This window comes from Quercus lobata, chromosome 11 (assembly GCF_001633185.2).
Source record: "Quercus lobata isolate SW786 chromosome 11, ValleyOak3.0 Primary Assembly, whole genome shotgun sequence".
In the NCBI taxonomy this organism is placed as follows: domain Eukaryota; kingdom Viridiplantae; phylum Streptophyta; class Magnoliopsida; order Fagales; family Fagaceae; genus Quercus; species Quercus lobata.
The window spans coordinates 22,247,627-22,264,789 of NC_044914.1; the positions used below are offsets into that span (position 1 = coordinate 22,247,627).

A 17,163-nucleotide genomic window follows, 5' to 3' on the forward strand; every position below is an offset into this window, starting at 1 on the left:
TGCTGTTATAATTCTCTTGAAGATTTGTTGTACTTTCATCTTCTTCAGCATCTGATTCTTCAACAATTCCTAGTGATTCATCATCACTATGTTCTCCAAGGTCTCGTACAAGCAGATTCAACTCATCCGAAGACTCAACATGAGCGATAGTCATAAAGGCTGAATAGTTCCCCTTTCCATTACAGCTTTCTTCTGATTCTGAGTCAGACGAATCCTAGTCACTCAAAGTCGTGGCATACACTTTACCTTTCGATTTCAAATAATTCGGACATTCCTTCTTAAAGTGGCCATGCCCGTTACATTCGAAACAAGTGACACCTTGTGTGGGTTGGGATTCTCTTCCATCTTTCTTTTTGAATTCCCTTTTCTCCCTTCCAGAACTTTGGAATTTTCTTTTATCATCAAATTTGCCATTATTTTTGAATTTCAAGAACTTTCTGAAATTTTTGACAAGGTATGCAACATCTTTGTCAACCACATCTTCTCCCGATGAGTCTTGGTCTTCCACCTTCTCATTAATGGTCTTTAGAGCAAGAGATTTACTCTTCCGTTGATTGGGCAGCGACATCTCATAAGTTTGTAGAGAACCAACCAGCTCCTGTACTTTGATGTCATCAAGGTCCTTGCTCTCTTCAATTGCTGTCACTTTAGCATGAAAACTTTCCGGCAATGATCGAAGGATCTTCCTTACAATCTTTGAATCCTCCGTTTTCTTCCCCAAGTTGAACTTACTGACAACCACCTCATTTAGCTTCCCATAGAAAGAGTCAAAAGACTCATCCTCACTCATTTTGAACTCCTCAAACCGAGTGGTCAGCAGTTGCAACTTGGTGTCTTTCACTTTCTTAGTGCCTTCATAGGTGATTTCCAAAATCTCCCATGCTTCTTTGGCAATGGTAATATGAGAAATCCTGTGAAATTCATCTGGAGACACACCACAGAAAATAACATTGAGTGCTTTACTGTTAGCATTAGATGCAGCAAGTGCTGCCTTATCCCAAGTGGATTTGGCTGCCTCAGGTCTGGTCCAACCAATCTCAACAGCATCCCAAACGGATTCATCAATAGAACACAGAAAAGATCTCATACGAACCTTCCAAAAAGCATAATTACTACCATCAAAATATGGAGGTGCATTTAGGGATTGAGACCTATTCATCTCAAAAGGGAGTCAAGGATCACACAATGGTAATGAAACCAATAGCAGTGTACCTGCTCTGATACCAATTGAAAGTTCAAAAACGTGTATAAACACCTTTGAACGTTTAGACCCCCAAATTACAACTTAACCAATTCAAGCAATATGTTAAACAACTAGTGTGCGGAAACTTAACATATGCTATAATATGAAATTGGTTAAAAACTATCTAAGCCAACACAAAATAAAATCCACAGCAGATAATAAAAAGGCAAAGATAGAGAGGAAGGAAGATGCAAACACAAAGACAACACGCGATGTGTTATCGAAGAGGAAACCGAAGCCCTCGGTGTAAAACCTCTCCGCCGCCCTCCAAGCGGTAAACAATCCACTAGAAAATACAGTTGGGATACATGGACAGCAATAGACCCTCCAAGCCTAATCTACCCAGTGCACCTAAGCCTTCCAAGCTTCTTGCTCCAACGAGGTTGCGCCGAACCTTTTTCTTTTCTAGCTTCCCGGATTCCGCTACTAGACCGTAGCATCAACCAATGAAGATTGGTTCCTTCCTAACTGCTTCCCAGAAATCCAAACAACTGTCTCACAGTGATGATGATGGTGAGAACCAGGTTTGGTATAATGCCTCTCAAGGATTTGACAATGGAGAGGAAGAGAGTTGAGGAATTTGGAGAGACTCTAAGGTATAGATTGTGGGTGAATCAATCTTGTTTTTCTTTAGGGTTTCTCTCTCAAAATTCTCTCTGAAAGCTCTCTTTCAAACGTGGGTAAAAGGGGTATTTATACTGGAGTGGGAGAGGAATGTGAAACGTCAGGTTTAACAAAACAGGGGTGGCTTGCGGCTTGACCTCGCGGCTTGACTAAGTCGCGAGATCCAGTCGCGAGATAACCGTATGACCAGTTGTCCTGTAGTGCTCCAGCTTGCATGACTGTTCACCTTCCAGCATGCTTGGCACGTGTGCTGCGTCTGGCGGCTTGCAACCGCGAGTCACCCGCGAGTTCCAGCCGCGAGTCTCTGTTTTCTTGCACACTCTTGAGCAATCTTCACTCTATCTCACTCACTATCCTTACATCAAACCCACCTAAATACAGGGTTACTAAATGCTGAATTACAAGCAAATTTGGCACGGAATAAAGCCAATTAGATGGTTGAATAAATTTAACCTTACATTTGTAATTGAAGGTTTTTCCACAAAAATACAAAATCTGTTATTTTAGCCGAATCTAATGATTTTATTTTAATTTAAACGACATTGTTTTCTTTGGTTCCTTGACACATTTTTATATCTTTTTGAGAAATTTACGAACAATAGAAAGACATAGTATGGTTGGTGAGGAAATATATTGTTTGGGATTATATTGATACAAAATTTGCTCACACAAAAAGTACTGCACAAAATAATATGTACCTGTCTGCCGTCGATGTTGTATACAATTTTGAAAAAAATAAGATGTGACAATTTCATGTGATCGTTTTAACAGTGTAGATTGATTTTGTGAGTTTTTATTTTATTTATATTTTTAATAGCATAAATGCATAATCCTATCTTTTGTGTTGGTAAGTATACATGCGTATGTAATATATTTTCCTTCTAACCAAGCACCCTTTCTTCTCACTTCTCTCTCTCCTCTGGACTATAATTCTTCAATTTCTAATTGTCTAATAATCAATAGGTCTGAAATCGTTCATCGAAGACAGAAGAGGGCGTGTCGGTGCACCAGGAAATGCCATGGAAACCAGCTCTTGGTAACACTGGGGAGAAGAACAAAATATGAGGTACGTTTGCTTAGAAATATTTGTCCCAATTTTCGTGTGTAATTTTTTTTTTTTTTTTTAAGAAAGTAGTATTTCATTGTGAATTACATCATTTTGAACATGTCAATGTGCCACGATGATTTAATGGGTACGTTTGTGGCTAATATGTTGATAAGGGTGTTTGATTTTTGAATTTTTTTTTAATTTCTATTAAAAAACAAAGATTAGATATGCCTAATTTAATTGTGGAAGTGTCTAATTGCCTAATTGTGTTCGGTAAACATGGGAAAATGGAAGAATTTGAATATCAGACCCAAATGTTGCCTAATATGAGTAGAGGAGAGCCAAATGTCGCAGGATCTAAATGGATTTAAGCAAAATATCACCAAATCTGAATGGAGAACGGCCAAACGATATCACCAAATATCGATTCTTAAATCAAAACAAAACAAAAATATGATTTTATATGTATTGGATCAACTATAGACTATTCTCTCTTTTTGACTTTGTTATGTGAACACCCATAACCTCACTAATCTTATAACTCTTTTACTTATTCATTTATTTTTTAGATATGTGAGTTGCAATTAGTTTTGGTAAATTAGTATAACTTTTATCTTGTAACATTTTAAGCATAAAATTAATTCAACAAAATTACTAACGTACCTAAAAAGGTGAGGCTTTAAATTTTAAAAAAGTTTTTTTTTTAAGAAAGAAATTTTTAAAAAGTTGTACATAATAAAATAAGAAAAAAAGGTGTCTTAATGAATTTGCTGAGCAATGTGATACAACAGTGGTGAATTTGAAAAGTTGTTTCTGGTATGAATGTATTATTTGTTTTATTTATTTTTATTTTAAAGAACAGCTTACTGAATTTTTATGATTGTTTTTAATATGTATTTTGTGGCTGAGCCCCTGTTTATATTGCTTGATTATAGAAATTTGATGAAATTATTTATACTCATGGATTTGTGAACAAAGTTTGGTATTTCAGATTATCAAATCTTGTATATTTAGATTTTTGGAGCTAATTGTATAAGCTTGCGTTTAGTGCATAAGGCTCCCACTTTTGGAGCTGTTTGTCTAATATGTTATTACGGTTTTCCCATCTAGGTGTGCTTACTGTAATAAAAGTCTACTTTTGATGTGTAATTCTACGCTTAGCTAATGCCAGAGTTATGCTATAGAAAGGAACTATCTAGAAATATTTCAAGTAGTATGTATATGAGAGCAACATGCTTATTGATGTGAACTTTATACTCATGAGACAACAAGGAGCTAAAGGAGTATGGGACTAAAATTGTTTTGGTATCCTGATTTGACTCATTAAGCAATGATGCAAGAGAATGTTTAAGAAAGTGATGAATTTCTTGCTATAATTCTATTTTCTTTGTGGAGCTAAGTGTAAAACTAAAAATATGAGATTCAGTGAATTTAGACGATCTAGATGGGGCTGAAATGAGCTCGATGTGTGTTTGTTAGCATTAGTTGATTGAACCACAAACATGTTAAGGACAAAACTATTTCTTCGAAGTATTTGGACCTGGGTTTTCAAGCACCTTCTCTCAAGTAAACTTGTCTATCAAAGTTGTTCAGAAACATAAGAAGTTTTTCGAGCAAAGGACTTAAGGATCATGTCATTTACAAGGAGAGGACTAGATTTGGAAAATTGCATGTGCTCAATACTTGGAAAGGAGCTTTCCCAAGTAAACTTGTATATCAAAGTAGCCCTCAAATATAGGTTCCTCAAGCGAAGTGAATTATGGATCATGCTATATACAAGGAGATGACCACATGAAGCGTGAAATATTTTAGAAAATAACATGGATTTTCTTTTGTTTATTGGGCTTTATTAAGGATTTTATTTAGCAAATTAAATACATTTGAAGTAACCTGTTCGATGAGTTAGTATATGCATGTCTACATACAAGTTACTGATGCAGCCACATAACAGAAAAGAAAAAAAAAAAAAAATCCTGGCATCTCGAGCCCTTTTCATGAGTTGGAAGTTTGTAATTGGAATAGGATTTCTCATGGTGGATAGTTGGCTGGAGTTTTATTTTTTCAGAAAAATTTATCTATATGCGTATCATGAATTTGAGGCACTGACATTACACAGTTCTGAAATTTACTTAAGGTTAATACTTTGATTGGCTGCCTAGCCAAATAAATTCTAAGGTCTCTCTCTTGCTCTCCCCCCCATATGAAATTTCAACTTGTATCACCTGTTTAAACTCATATGGGAAATATTCATTTTGCTCACAGTAAAAGTTGTGGGGTTAAGAATTCTGCTTCCAATTAATCTCGTTGTAGGTGTGGATGAACCTTTTTGACTGGTTTGCTAGGGTTGTCAAGGGGAGATATCAGGAATTGTTCACATGCATTTATGTAATATATATTTCGGTCTGCTTATCATGATGGCCTCCTAACTGCTATTTGTTGTATAAAACATATAACATGATATAGTTTTCTCTTTTTTGCAGTCTTATGCAAATGCAGTAATAAGTTCATTTGAAGATCCAGAGAAAATTTTAGAGCAAACAGTGCTTGAAATGAATGACGATTTGACAAAGATGCGTCAGGCTACAGCACAAGTAAAGCATCAGTATCTTGCTCATTTCTAAAATTTCCTTTGTCAGTTTGTTCTCCTGGATTTTTCCAATTTTTTTTTTCATTTGTTTAGTCTGAAGTTTCTTTTTCATTCTTTCACTCTTTTTTGTTCTTCTATTTTATAAAAAGGCAAACTAGATATTGCATTATAATGCTCATTAAACATATGGGTGGTATTAAACTCTTGATAGACTTGGATATCTTATAATTCTCTGCTCTATGCATGGCCAGTGTATAACATTGAGATTTTTATCCCTCTCTCTCCATCTTCATGTGTGAAATTGGTGTGTGTTTTTTTGGGTGAAGGTATTGGCATCTCAAAAGCAGTTGGAAAACAAGTACAAGGCTGCGCAACAAGCTTCTGAAGATTGGTAATTTATTAGTGGAGTTATTACCTTACTTATAAAATAAAATAAAATAAAAAAGAAGGAAAGAGTGGAGTTATTACCTTGGTTTCCTTAGTATAGTGGTGAATACATTATAATCTGTTGATTAAATTTAATATAGGTATCATAACTAATAAAAAAAATTAATATAGGTATCGTAGAGCACAATTAGCTCTTCAGAAAGGAGAAGAAGATCTTGCACGCGAAGCTCTAAAGAGGCGTAAATCTTATGCTGTAAGTTTCATCTTTAGAGGTGTTTTTAAGCTAGTGGTTCAGATTTGTCCTTTTGGATTTATAATGAGAATTCTAACTAATTTTGATGGTAAAATGCTAGTAAGTGATCAATAATGATCCTTTAATCTTTTCTTTTTGATATAATTTTTCTACCATGACCTCTCCTAGACCTTGCAAAAGTGGGAGCTTTTTGTACTGGGTATGACCTTTTTATCTTTTTTATGATAAATAGTGCAATTTGTTTATATGCACTGTGCTTACATTGATTGCATAGATCAAGCCTACATATTATAAGACCACATCTATAAGTGAACAGTGTTGTTAAAAGCACGCTTAAGCGCAAAGCGCAGAGCCCTTGGGGCTTTTTCCCTCTAAAGCGAAGCGCCCTCACAAAAGCGCGCTTTTTTGAGCTTTTTTATTAAGCGCAAAGCGCGCTTTTATGAGCTTTTTGTAAATTTTTTTTAAAAAAATCCTGATTTGATTTTTAGCCATTAGATCTAAATATGTTTGAAATAAGCCATTGATTTAATATATAAAAACTAATAGTGTGGTGTGCTACCATACACCTAAGCCTATCTCTTTAGATACTTTTGAACTTTTAACCACAACCACACAAACTAACACTAAATCAGACACTCACAAAGATAACATTACTTAACATTCTAGCACTTTTTAGCCTTTGCCTTCTTGGTTCTATACTTCTATTTTGATTCAACCATGTTTTGTAATCATGGCCATCAAATATCGTGGTTGCATATATTTTGTAAAGCACAATAGAATTATATAAATGTTGTATAAATTATATAAAATATTTTATTGTAATTTATATGATTAATTGATCACTTGATTGTTGTATTGATCATTAATAATTATTTTTAATTTATTAAATTTTTTTTTTAAATGTGCACATCACATTGATCAGGCGCGCGCTTGCGCTTTGCGCTTCGTGCCTAGGCTCCAAGAGGCCTTTGCGCTTAAGTGCGCTCAGCGCTTTTAATAACATTGTAAGTGAAGCTCCTCAACCTTACAAGAAATGGGGGGGAAAAAAATTACTTTGGGTTTACAATAGAAGATGATAATTTGAATCCCTTTCCTGAAATGTGTGTCATCAAATTAAATTGTATTCAGATGGGTTTGGCAAATTAGAAACCAAGATTTACATATTATAGATCAACAAAATATCATGATGAATTTGATCTTTTCTCGCTTTTCATGATTCTTACCTCTGCCTCCATTGCCAGGCAGCCAAGATATCTTAGAAAGGGTTATGAATAGAAGAATTTTGGACAAAATATAGCCACTAGGCTGAGGAACTGGCTATGTAGTTTAGCTTTTATTTGTCTACTGCTATCAAATATATCAGGATAAGCTGCTTACATAAAAAAATTAAATTTTTTTGAATTGATTGATTCTTGCTGATGCAAGAGGGTGTGACTAAAAAGGTGGAGCTATGTAGGCATGCCTTGGAAGCTGGACCTTAGTAAGGCAACATTTTGAAGGATTTGATGTACACAATGATGATTATTTTTAAATCTTTTTGCAGGATAATGCTAATGCTTTGAAATCTCAAATTGATGAAAAGTTTTGTTGAGAATCTTGTCTCTAACACACAGGTATGTAGATATATCTTTTCTCATGCTTCATTCACGTCTATTTGTGGTTATTTTGATTGAAACTTATGTTTGAAATATTGTTGTTTATTAGTTGTCTGCATCCCTGCGAAGGAGCCATGTTTTGGTTTGATGTATAAAAATTTGAACTAAAGGACGCATCTTAGTAATATAATTGGCAAAACAGAGCAAGTTGTTATTTAGAATGCATTTAATTAGTTTTTGTTTGTCAACGTTTGTATTACTCGTTTTAGGTATTCTCAGAATTTTATTTATAAAGAGGAAAAAAAAAAAAAACAGCTATTACGAGGGCTACAGAATTGTGGGAGAGAAGCTGTGATTGTCTTGTTATAGATTTCAGTTACATAGTTGTATTTTGAACTTTAAATGAAGACAAGAAGCTAGGCAGAAAGCTGAGGCAATGACTTGTTTCTATATTATATCAAAAACTAACTGAAATGCTTATTATAATGAGATCAATTTTGTTTGGTGTACAGAGACTGACGGATTAACTTAGCCATATGCTGGCTGTATTTGCAATCATTTTTTATTTCATAACTATCAGAATGTTATTGAATGTTATTAGTATACATCAAGGAATTTGTTAAACTTCATTCTATAATTTCATTGTGTAGCTTTTGGAGAGTAAGATACAGGAAGCAAGATCAAAGAAAGATACTCTGAAAGCACGTGCTCAGTCTGCAAAGTTTGTCTTCCATCACCTTTTCCCATCATTATGTTCCTTGCTGATCTCTTGGTTCCTTAATGTTGTTGGTAATGGCCACTTTGGTGTTCAGGACTTCAAACAAAGTGAGTGAGATGTTGGGGAATGTCAATACAAATAATGCTCTTTCAGCTTTCGAAAAGATGGAAGAGAAAGTTGAGACATTTAGACTGTCAGAATCCTCTCTAAATCCATGTATTACCCATTTTGAATAAAAAAAAATTTACAATCTTGGTTTTTTCTGCATTTGACCTCTCCTCTTCCCCAGGCCACTACTGAAAGAATTGAGTTCCAATTCAGTCATCCTTTTTCCTTTAAAAATTGAAAAAATAAAACTTTATTACATGCAGAAAATGCTGCTGGGTCTGGAATCTAATCATTCCTCTTTTTAAAATTGTCTACCATTGGCTGTATGGTTTACTGTACTCTGATTTGAGGTCGTCTTGTGTTCTAAATTGAAATTATTCTACTTATTCTTTCAACTCCAAGTTGTTTTTTTTGGGATAAGAGAGATGATATAGAGGACTTTTTTTTTTAACTTTTTGTGTTAGATGATTTTTTTTTTTTTTTTTTTTTTTTTTTTTAAAAAAAAAAAACTTCAAGGGATTATCGGAGCATCCATGCATGCACGCACGTGCACACACAAAATTTATTTTAAGAACTCTTTGTCATTACTTGGGTCTTATTTTAATTAACTATTTTTCCATTGGGTCTTATTTTAGACCTTTTTAGCAAGTAAGGTCATTGGTATTATATTTAATTTCCTAGTGTCAAAGTTTTTTTGTAATCAAATAAATGGGCTTTGGCCTAAGTCAATTAGGGTTTAGTCCTTGCAGTCTATAGAAGTCACTATTGTACTCCATTGGGGAGAAGTTTATGATTGATTTATAAAATTTCTATTAGAATTTTTTCCAATGACTTTGTGGTGGTGTTGATTCTAAGCAACCATAGTTGCGGATTCTTAGGTTTTCTATTCCTGCTTGATACTTAAACCGAACAACTTGGTGCAGATTTCTGGATTTATTTTATTTTACTTTTGTTTTCTCACAAATTTCTCTAGAGAATTTCATCTTGCATGAGAGAGAGAGAGAGAGAGAGAGAGAGAGAGAGCACTTTCCAGTCTTTGCGAGGGGAGAAAATGAAATTTTTTATTTTATTTTTGATTGAAGTCATGTGTACTAAAAAGTGACATCTATGAGTACATGCTTTGGTTGGCTAAAGTTTTAAACGCATATATTCAAAATATATTCATCATTGTGTCCTGTAAAGTCAAATGGAACCCCTTCAGTCACATCTGAGAACACTGGTTACGATAGTACTTGATAATTTGCTTTTTTTGAACTAAAATATGTAGGTCACTCTTTGCATAACAGCCCCTGAAGAATGAATCTGGATGTATCATACTGATTGCATTTTTTTTTTCCTATTTAATTTTGTTTGTCGTATTTAATTTAATTTGATTTAATTTATTGTTTTTCATCTTGATAGTGTTGGCAATGGAATCCCAAGCAGAAACTATTGGTCAATTAACTACTGATGATCTTGAAGGAAAGGTAGTAATCGTTTCCCATTCTTTTTTCTCCCATTCCATATCTTGTGAATTTAGATAGATCCCTGCAACTGGTGGGTTGTTGTTTGGGAGCAAGCGGGCGACCTATCCCAGCACTTTGAAAACCGCTGGAGTAGGGTTTGGCATAGGGTATGGGCATATGCCCTATATTAGCGCTTTTAAGAGCGCTGGAATAGGTAATGCCTATGCCAGCGCTTTCAAAAGCATTGGTCCTTTTAAATTTTATTCATTCAAGACCTATTCTAGTGCTTTTGAGAGCACTGGAATAGGTAGTACCTATTCCAACACTTTCAAAAGTGCTGGTATAGGGCGTATGCCTTTCTCAGCGCTTTTGAAAAGCGTTGGTATAGGTCCGGCGACCTTATACCAACTATCACTACACGGCGGTTTGATGCGTTGGGAAAAAAAAACGTCGGTATAGGAATTTTGACCCTATCCCAACTCTTTCTGGGGCTATCCCAGCGGTTTTGAAAATGCTGGGATAGCCCCGCTTTTTCGTAGTGTGTAAGCATCACTTTTTCTTAACAACATTGGTGAGCTTCTCAATTAAAAAACACAAATGTGACTTCTGCATTCTAAAAACACATAGTGGGGTGACTCTAATCTTTTAAAAGAGATACTGATAAAAAAATCTATTAAAAGAAATTGCCAGTGACTTTCGTCATCATCTTCTTCTTTTATATTTTTTTATTAACTTTCCTTTTGCAAATTTCCAGTGCACACATGTATAAATAAAGATAGGGTTCTACGCAAATGAAATCATACTTGTAACATTACACATTTGATGTGTTGATGCTATTATCTTAATCACATACTTAATCTTCCAAATTAATCCTAATCATTGGTGGAAGTTCCCTCCAACTTCTCTTCACTTGTATTGTCCTTTTGTTGTGCTTGAAACCAACCCTTGGAAATTACTGGAGGGTGGGAGACGCTAATTAGTAAAAGAGATTATTCTTGTACTCAAACTCTCTTCCTTTCCACATCCAAAATGCACGCTCATCGTAGTTCCCAAGGAACGGAGAACATGAACCATAACAAGAATGACTGATGGTTGAAGTTGGACTTGTTTTTTGAGTCAAAGCAGTAAGATTGTTGAGGCATTTTGGTATACTTCTTGAGATATGATTCAAAGCAAGGTCCAAAAGTTGAAGATTCCTTAGATGGCATAGATGTGAAGGAATGCTTCCAAATAAGTGATTAGATCGAAGGAAAAAGATAATTAAATTTCGATGGCTGCTCCCTAACCACATCGGTATTTGTCCCGACAAGTTATTGTGTCCAAGATTAAGAAATTTCAATTTTGTACAATTCTTCAAGGATTAAGGAATTTCCGCACTAAAACTATTGTTGCTTAAGTCAATTGTTTCAATCCCAAGTAGCAAGCCCATCGATCTGGGGATTTTCCTAAAAAAATGATTGTTTTCCAATTTGAGAATTTTCAATCCTTCAAGATGCATCCAACAAGGAAGCTCTCCTGATAATCGATTATTGGAGAGGTTTAAAAAGAACAAAACTTCATTTCTGATTGCACATAGAGATTAGATTGGCTCTGAAAACATATTCTAGGAAAGATTCAAATGTGTCGCTTTAAATAAAAATGATGGTATTTCACCTTCCAGATTATTTGAACTTAGGTATATAAAGGGGAAATAGGAGATTTCCAATGAAAAATTTTGAATATGGCCACTGATATGGTTATTAGACATAGCCAAAAATTGTAGTTGTGGAGAAAAGTCCCAATAGAAATGGGAAACATTATCAGAAATTCCAGAATTAGAAATATCAAGACAATAGCAATTTTTCTGAGTTTGAAGCCATTTTGGGAATTGAGGGCCTAGCTGGCAAGACCTTAAAGATATACTTTCTAATTGGAAAGGTGGAACCCAATTAGAGCTGAAGTTGAAAATCAATGAGCTATATGATAAGTCCAAATTCTTCAATTTCTTTAGTTTTGAGAAGTGGGTTTCAGAAATAACACCTTCGAATGAATTATTATCAAGACTCAAAGTCTCTAGGTTGGATTGTTTTTCCAAACTTTCAGGTATTGTCCCATTCAAATGATTGTTAAAAAGTGATAACACTCTCAATGATGGAAATGTTGAGAGATCAGGTAATTTTCCTGTGATTTGATTCCCATCTAAATACAAGATCTCTATTGAGTGTTGTGCACACCTGGTCAAGTTGTGAATAATTCCTAGGAATTTTCCGTTAAGATTGGCCCGCATGAGAGACAATGTTTTTAAATTACACATACCGCCAAAGGATTTTGGTATTCCACCTTCAAACTCATTATCATCGAGATAGAGATGTGCAAGAGACTTTATTTTGCTAAAAGCATCGGGAATCATACCTTGGAATTGGTTACCAAAGAGATAGAGTTCAACAATACTAGTGTTGTAGTTGAACAACCACTCTAGTACTGAAGAAGAGGAAGTGAGACCGTTATAAGGGAGATAGAGAGCATCAAGAGAAGTAGAAGAATTAGCAAGGGGAATAGAGAAAATATTTGCAAGATTACAATCCTCCAAGAACAAGGATGTCAAGTAAGGAATTTTATTCACTATTTGGAGCCAATTGTTAAATTTGCTCAGGTTAATCCCACCCATGCCAAGGTATTTTAAAGAAGAAAGTTGACTAAGCCACTCTTGGTTTTTGGGATTATTAAAATGATTGTAGCTAAGATCAAGATACTGCAACCTTGAAAAGTTTTCAAGCTGAAAAGGAATGTTTCTTCCGAAATTAGCATTTTGAACATCAAGGTGACTTAAGGAGGAGAGAGAACCAATGGACTCTGATTAAAATCATTGAAACTCACATCCAAATAATTCAAGTATTGCAAGTCAGTCAAGAATGGACTAAGTTTACCTCTCAAAGGTTCCAGGACTGAGAAATTAAGATTAAGCATGATTACGTGGCCTGTTTGGCTGCTACAACTGACCCCACTCCATTTGCAACAATCCTTTTTCCTCTCTGCAGTACTCCAAGAAGAAAGAAAGTCATAGTCATCAATAAGGTCCTCCTTAATTTTGAGAAGTCCTCGTTTCTCACGCTCTACGCAGCTATGGTTACACTACAAAAAAATCGTCCTGTAATAACTAATTTAATAATTTATTGACATAGGGCTAAGTGTACACTTTAGTAAAACTCTTATTATTATTATTATTTTGTCTCCAGAGTTTCACGGGAAAATATATAACAACTGGTTTGCTTACCTCATAAATCAAATTAATACTTGATTATTAAGAGCGCTCAAAAGGCAACACCTTCGGCGGCAGAGCAATGGGTCGTCTGGAAGTAGGTGAGAGTTTGCATAAGCCTCCACCACTCCCAAAAGCAGTAAGGTTCAACCCGAATTCCAATTCCAGGATGATTTTTTTGTAGTGTAACCATAGCTGCGTAGAGCATGAGAGACAAGCACTTCTCAAAATTAAGGAAGACCTTATTGATGACTATGACTTTCTTTCTTCTTGGAGTACTGTAGAGAGGAAAAAGGATTGTTGCAAATGGAGTGGGGTCAGCTGTAGCAACCAAATAGGCCACGTAATCATGCTCAATCTTAATTTCTCAGTCTTGGAACCTTTGAGAGGTAAACTTAGTCCATTTTTGACTGACTTGCAATATTTGAATTATTTGGATGTGAGTTTCAATGATTTTAATCAGAGTCCATTGGTTCTCTCTCCTCCTTAAGTCACCTTGATGCTCAGAATGCTAATTTCGGAAGAAACATTCCTTTTCAGCTTGGAAACCTTTCAAGGTTGCAGTATCTTGATCTTAGCTACAATCATTTTAATAATGCCAAAAACCTAGAGTGGCTTAGTCAACTTTCTTCTTTAAAATAACTTGGCATGGGTGGGATTAACCTGAGCAAATTTAACAATTGGCTCCAAATAGTGAATAAAATTCCTTACTTGACATCCTTGTTCTTGGAGAATTGTAATCTTGCGAATATTTTCTCTGTTCCTCTTGCTAATTCTTCTACTTCTCTTGATGCTCTCTATCTCCCTTATAACGGTCTCATTTCCTCTTCTTCAGTACTAGAGTGGTTGTTCAACTACAACACTAGTGTTGTTGAACTCTATCTCTTTGGTAACCAATTCCAAGGTATGATTCCCGATGCTTTAAGCAAAATAAAGTCTCTTGCACATCTCTATCTCGATTATAATGAGTTTGAAGGTGGAATACCAAAATCCTTTGGCGGTATGTGTAATTTAAAAACATTGTCTCTTATGCGGGCCAATCTCAACAGAAAATTCCTAAGAATTATTCACAACTTGACTGGGTGTGCACAACACTCAATAGAGATCTTGTATTTAGGTGGGAATCAAATCACAGGAAAATTACCTGATCTCTCAACATTTCCATCATTGAGAGTGTTATCATTTTTTAACAATCATTTGAATGGGACAGTACTTGAAAGTTTGGAAAAACAATCCAACCTAGAGACTTTGAGTCTTGATGATAATTCATTCAAAGGTGTTATTTCTGAAACTCACTTCTCAAAACTAAAGAAATTGAAGATTTTGGACTTATCATATAGCTCATTGATTTTCAACTTCAGCTCTAATTGGGTTCCACCTTTCCAATTAGAAAGTATATCTTTAAGGTCTTGCCAACTAGGCCCTCAATTCCCCAAATGGCTTCAAACTCGGAAAAATTGCTATTGGCTTGATATTTCTAATTCTGGAATTTTTGATAACATTTTCCATTTCTATTGGGACTTTTCTCCACAACTACAATTTTTGGCTTTGTCTAATAACCATATCAGCGGCCAAATTCCAAATTTTTCGTTGGAAATCTCCAATTTCCCCTTTATAGACCTAAGTTCAAATAATCTGGAAGGTGAAATACCATCATTTTTATTTAAAGTGGCACATTTGAATCTTTCTTAGAATATGTTTTCAAAGCCAATGTAATCTCTATGTGCAATCAGAAATGAAGTTTTGTTCTTTTTAGATCTCTCCAATAATCGATTATCAGGAGAGCTTCCTGATTGTTGGATGCATCTTGAAGGATTGAAAATTTTCAAATTGGAAAACAATCATTTTTTTGGGAAAATCCCAAGATCGATGGGCTTGCTACTTAGGATTGAAACAATTAACTTAAGAAACAATAGTTTTAGTGGGGAAATTCCTTCATCCTTGAAGAATTGTACAAAATTGAAAGTTATTATTAATCTTGTACACAATAACTTGTCGGGACAAATACTGATGTGGTTAGGGAGCAGCCATCCAAATTTAGTTATCTTTTTCCTTCGATCTGATCACTTATTTGGAAGCATTCCTTCACATCTATGCCATCTAAGGAATCTTCAACTTTTGGACCTTGCTTTGAATCATATCTCAGGAAGTATACGAAAATGCCTCAACAATCTTACTGCTTTGACTCAAAAAACAAGTCCAACTTCAACCAGCAGCCATTCTTGTTATGGTTCAAGTTCTCCGCTCCTTGGGAACTACGATGACCGTGCATTTTGGATGTGGAAAGGAAGAGAGTTTGAGTACAAGAATAATCTCTTTTACTAATTAGCGTCTCCCACCCTCCAGTAATTTCCAAGGGTTGGTTTCAAGCTCAACAAAAGGACAATACAAGTGAAGAGAAGTTGGAGGGAACTTGCACCAATGATTAGGTTGAATTTGGAAGATCAAGTATGTGATTAAGATAATAGCATCAACACATCAAATATGTAATGTTACAAGTATGATTTTATTTGCGTAGAACCCTATCTTTATTTATACATGCGTTCACTGGAAATTTGCAAAAGGAAAGTTAATAAAAAAATATAAAAGAAGAAGATGAAGACGAAAGTCACTGGCAATTTTTTTTAATAGATTTTTTTTTATCAATATCTCTTTTAAAAGATTAGAGTAACCCCACTGTGTGTTTTTATAATGCAAAAGTCACATTTGTGTTTTTTAATTGAGAAGCTCACCAATGTTGTTAAGAAAAAGTGATGCTAACAACATTTTTTTTTTTTAATTTTTAATTTTTTTTTTCATAATAAATATGCTATGCTTTCACGTTATTTTATCGCACAATCACAAATCCCGAATCACGTACAACGCTATACTGCTTCCATATTAATATGCTTTATTGTTCATGTTTTTTAAAAGTTAAACAGAACGAAAGAGTATATTGTACATTAGGTTTTGATTTTTAGACGTCCACTATTTCACTTTTCTCTTTTATATTTATTTTTAGGCAAAATTGCAAAACTGACCCTCTTAACTTTCAGTTTTTTTTCATTTCAGTCTTCTAACTTTCAATTTCTGTCAATTTAGTACTCCGTTAAACCCCAATTATGTCTTGCCATTAATTGAGCCAAAACAACGTTTTGTCTCTTCTTCTTTTTTATAATAAATTTCGGAATTTAAAGAAGAAAAAAAAAAAAAACATTTTCTGTTGATTAAGCAAACCTCAACGCTGTCTTCCTTGGTCGTCGCTGTCAATTGAAGTGTCCTGAAAATGAAAAGTACCAACTTTATTGTTTTTTCCTAAATGGAATTTCTTTCCTGTTAAACCCAAATTTTTACAACCTATATTTTGATATATCTGATGAATGTTTGTGAAAATGTTTGGATGATTGATGATGGGTTTGTCGAAATCATGTTGGTTTATCTGATAAATTTGCTGGGTTTTCCTTACTTTCTGGTTTTATCTGAAAATTTTTCATGTTAATTGGTGTTTTGGTTAAGAGGGTATATGGTCTCAGAACTTGGGGTTTGTGGGTTTTGTGTATAAGCAGGAACTAGTTTGAATGGGTTTGTTTGATATTTATTGAATTTTATCATAGTTTAGTTTTATCTTGGTGCTTTGGTTTAGAGGGTATATGGTTTCAGAACTTGGGGTTTATAGGTTTTGAGTATCAGCAAAAGCTAGTTTGAATGGCTTTCTCTGATAAAGTTATTGAATTTGCTCATAGCGCTGGTCGGGCCTTGGCGGCTCATGGTGAACTATCTCTGGGGAGATCCGAAAAAAACCCACTTGGGGAAGGAGGTTCTCGAAGCCTGTGGTCGACGTTGACAACGATTTCGAGCTCGATTTCTAGGGCTTCAAGGACGATGACGAGTTCGATATTGATGAGGAAGATGAGGTCCTCGATTTTGATTTCAGGGGA

The 17,163-nt window shown here is 34.8% G+C and overlaps 1 pseudogene; it reads left to right on the plus strand.

The window, feature by feature from the left end:
- Positions 1 to 2,724: 2,724 nt before the first annotated feature.
- LOC115966584 lies at positions 2,725 to 17,163 on the plus strand (annotated as a pseudogene).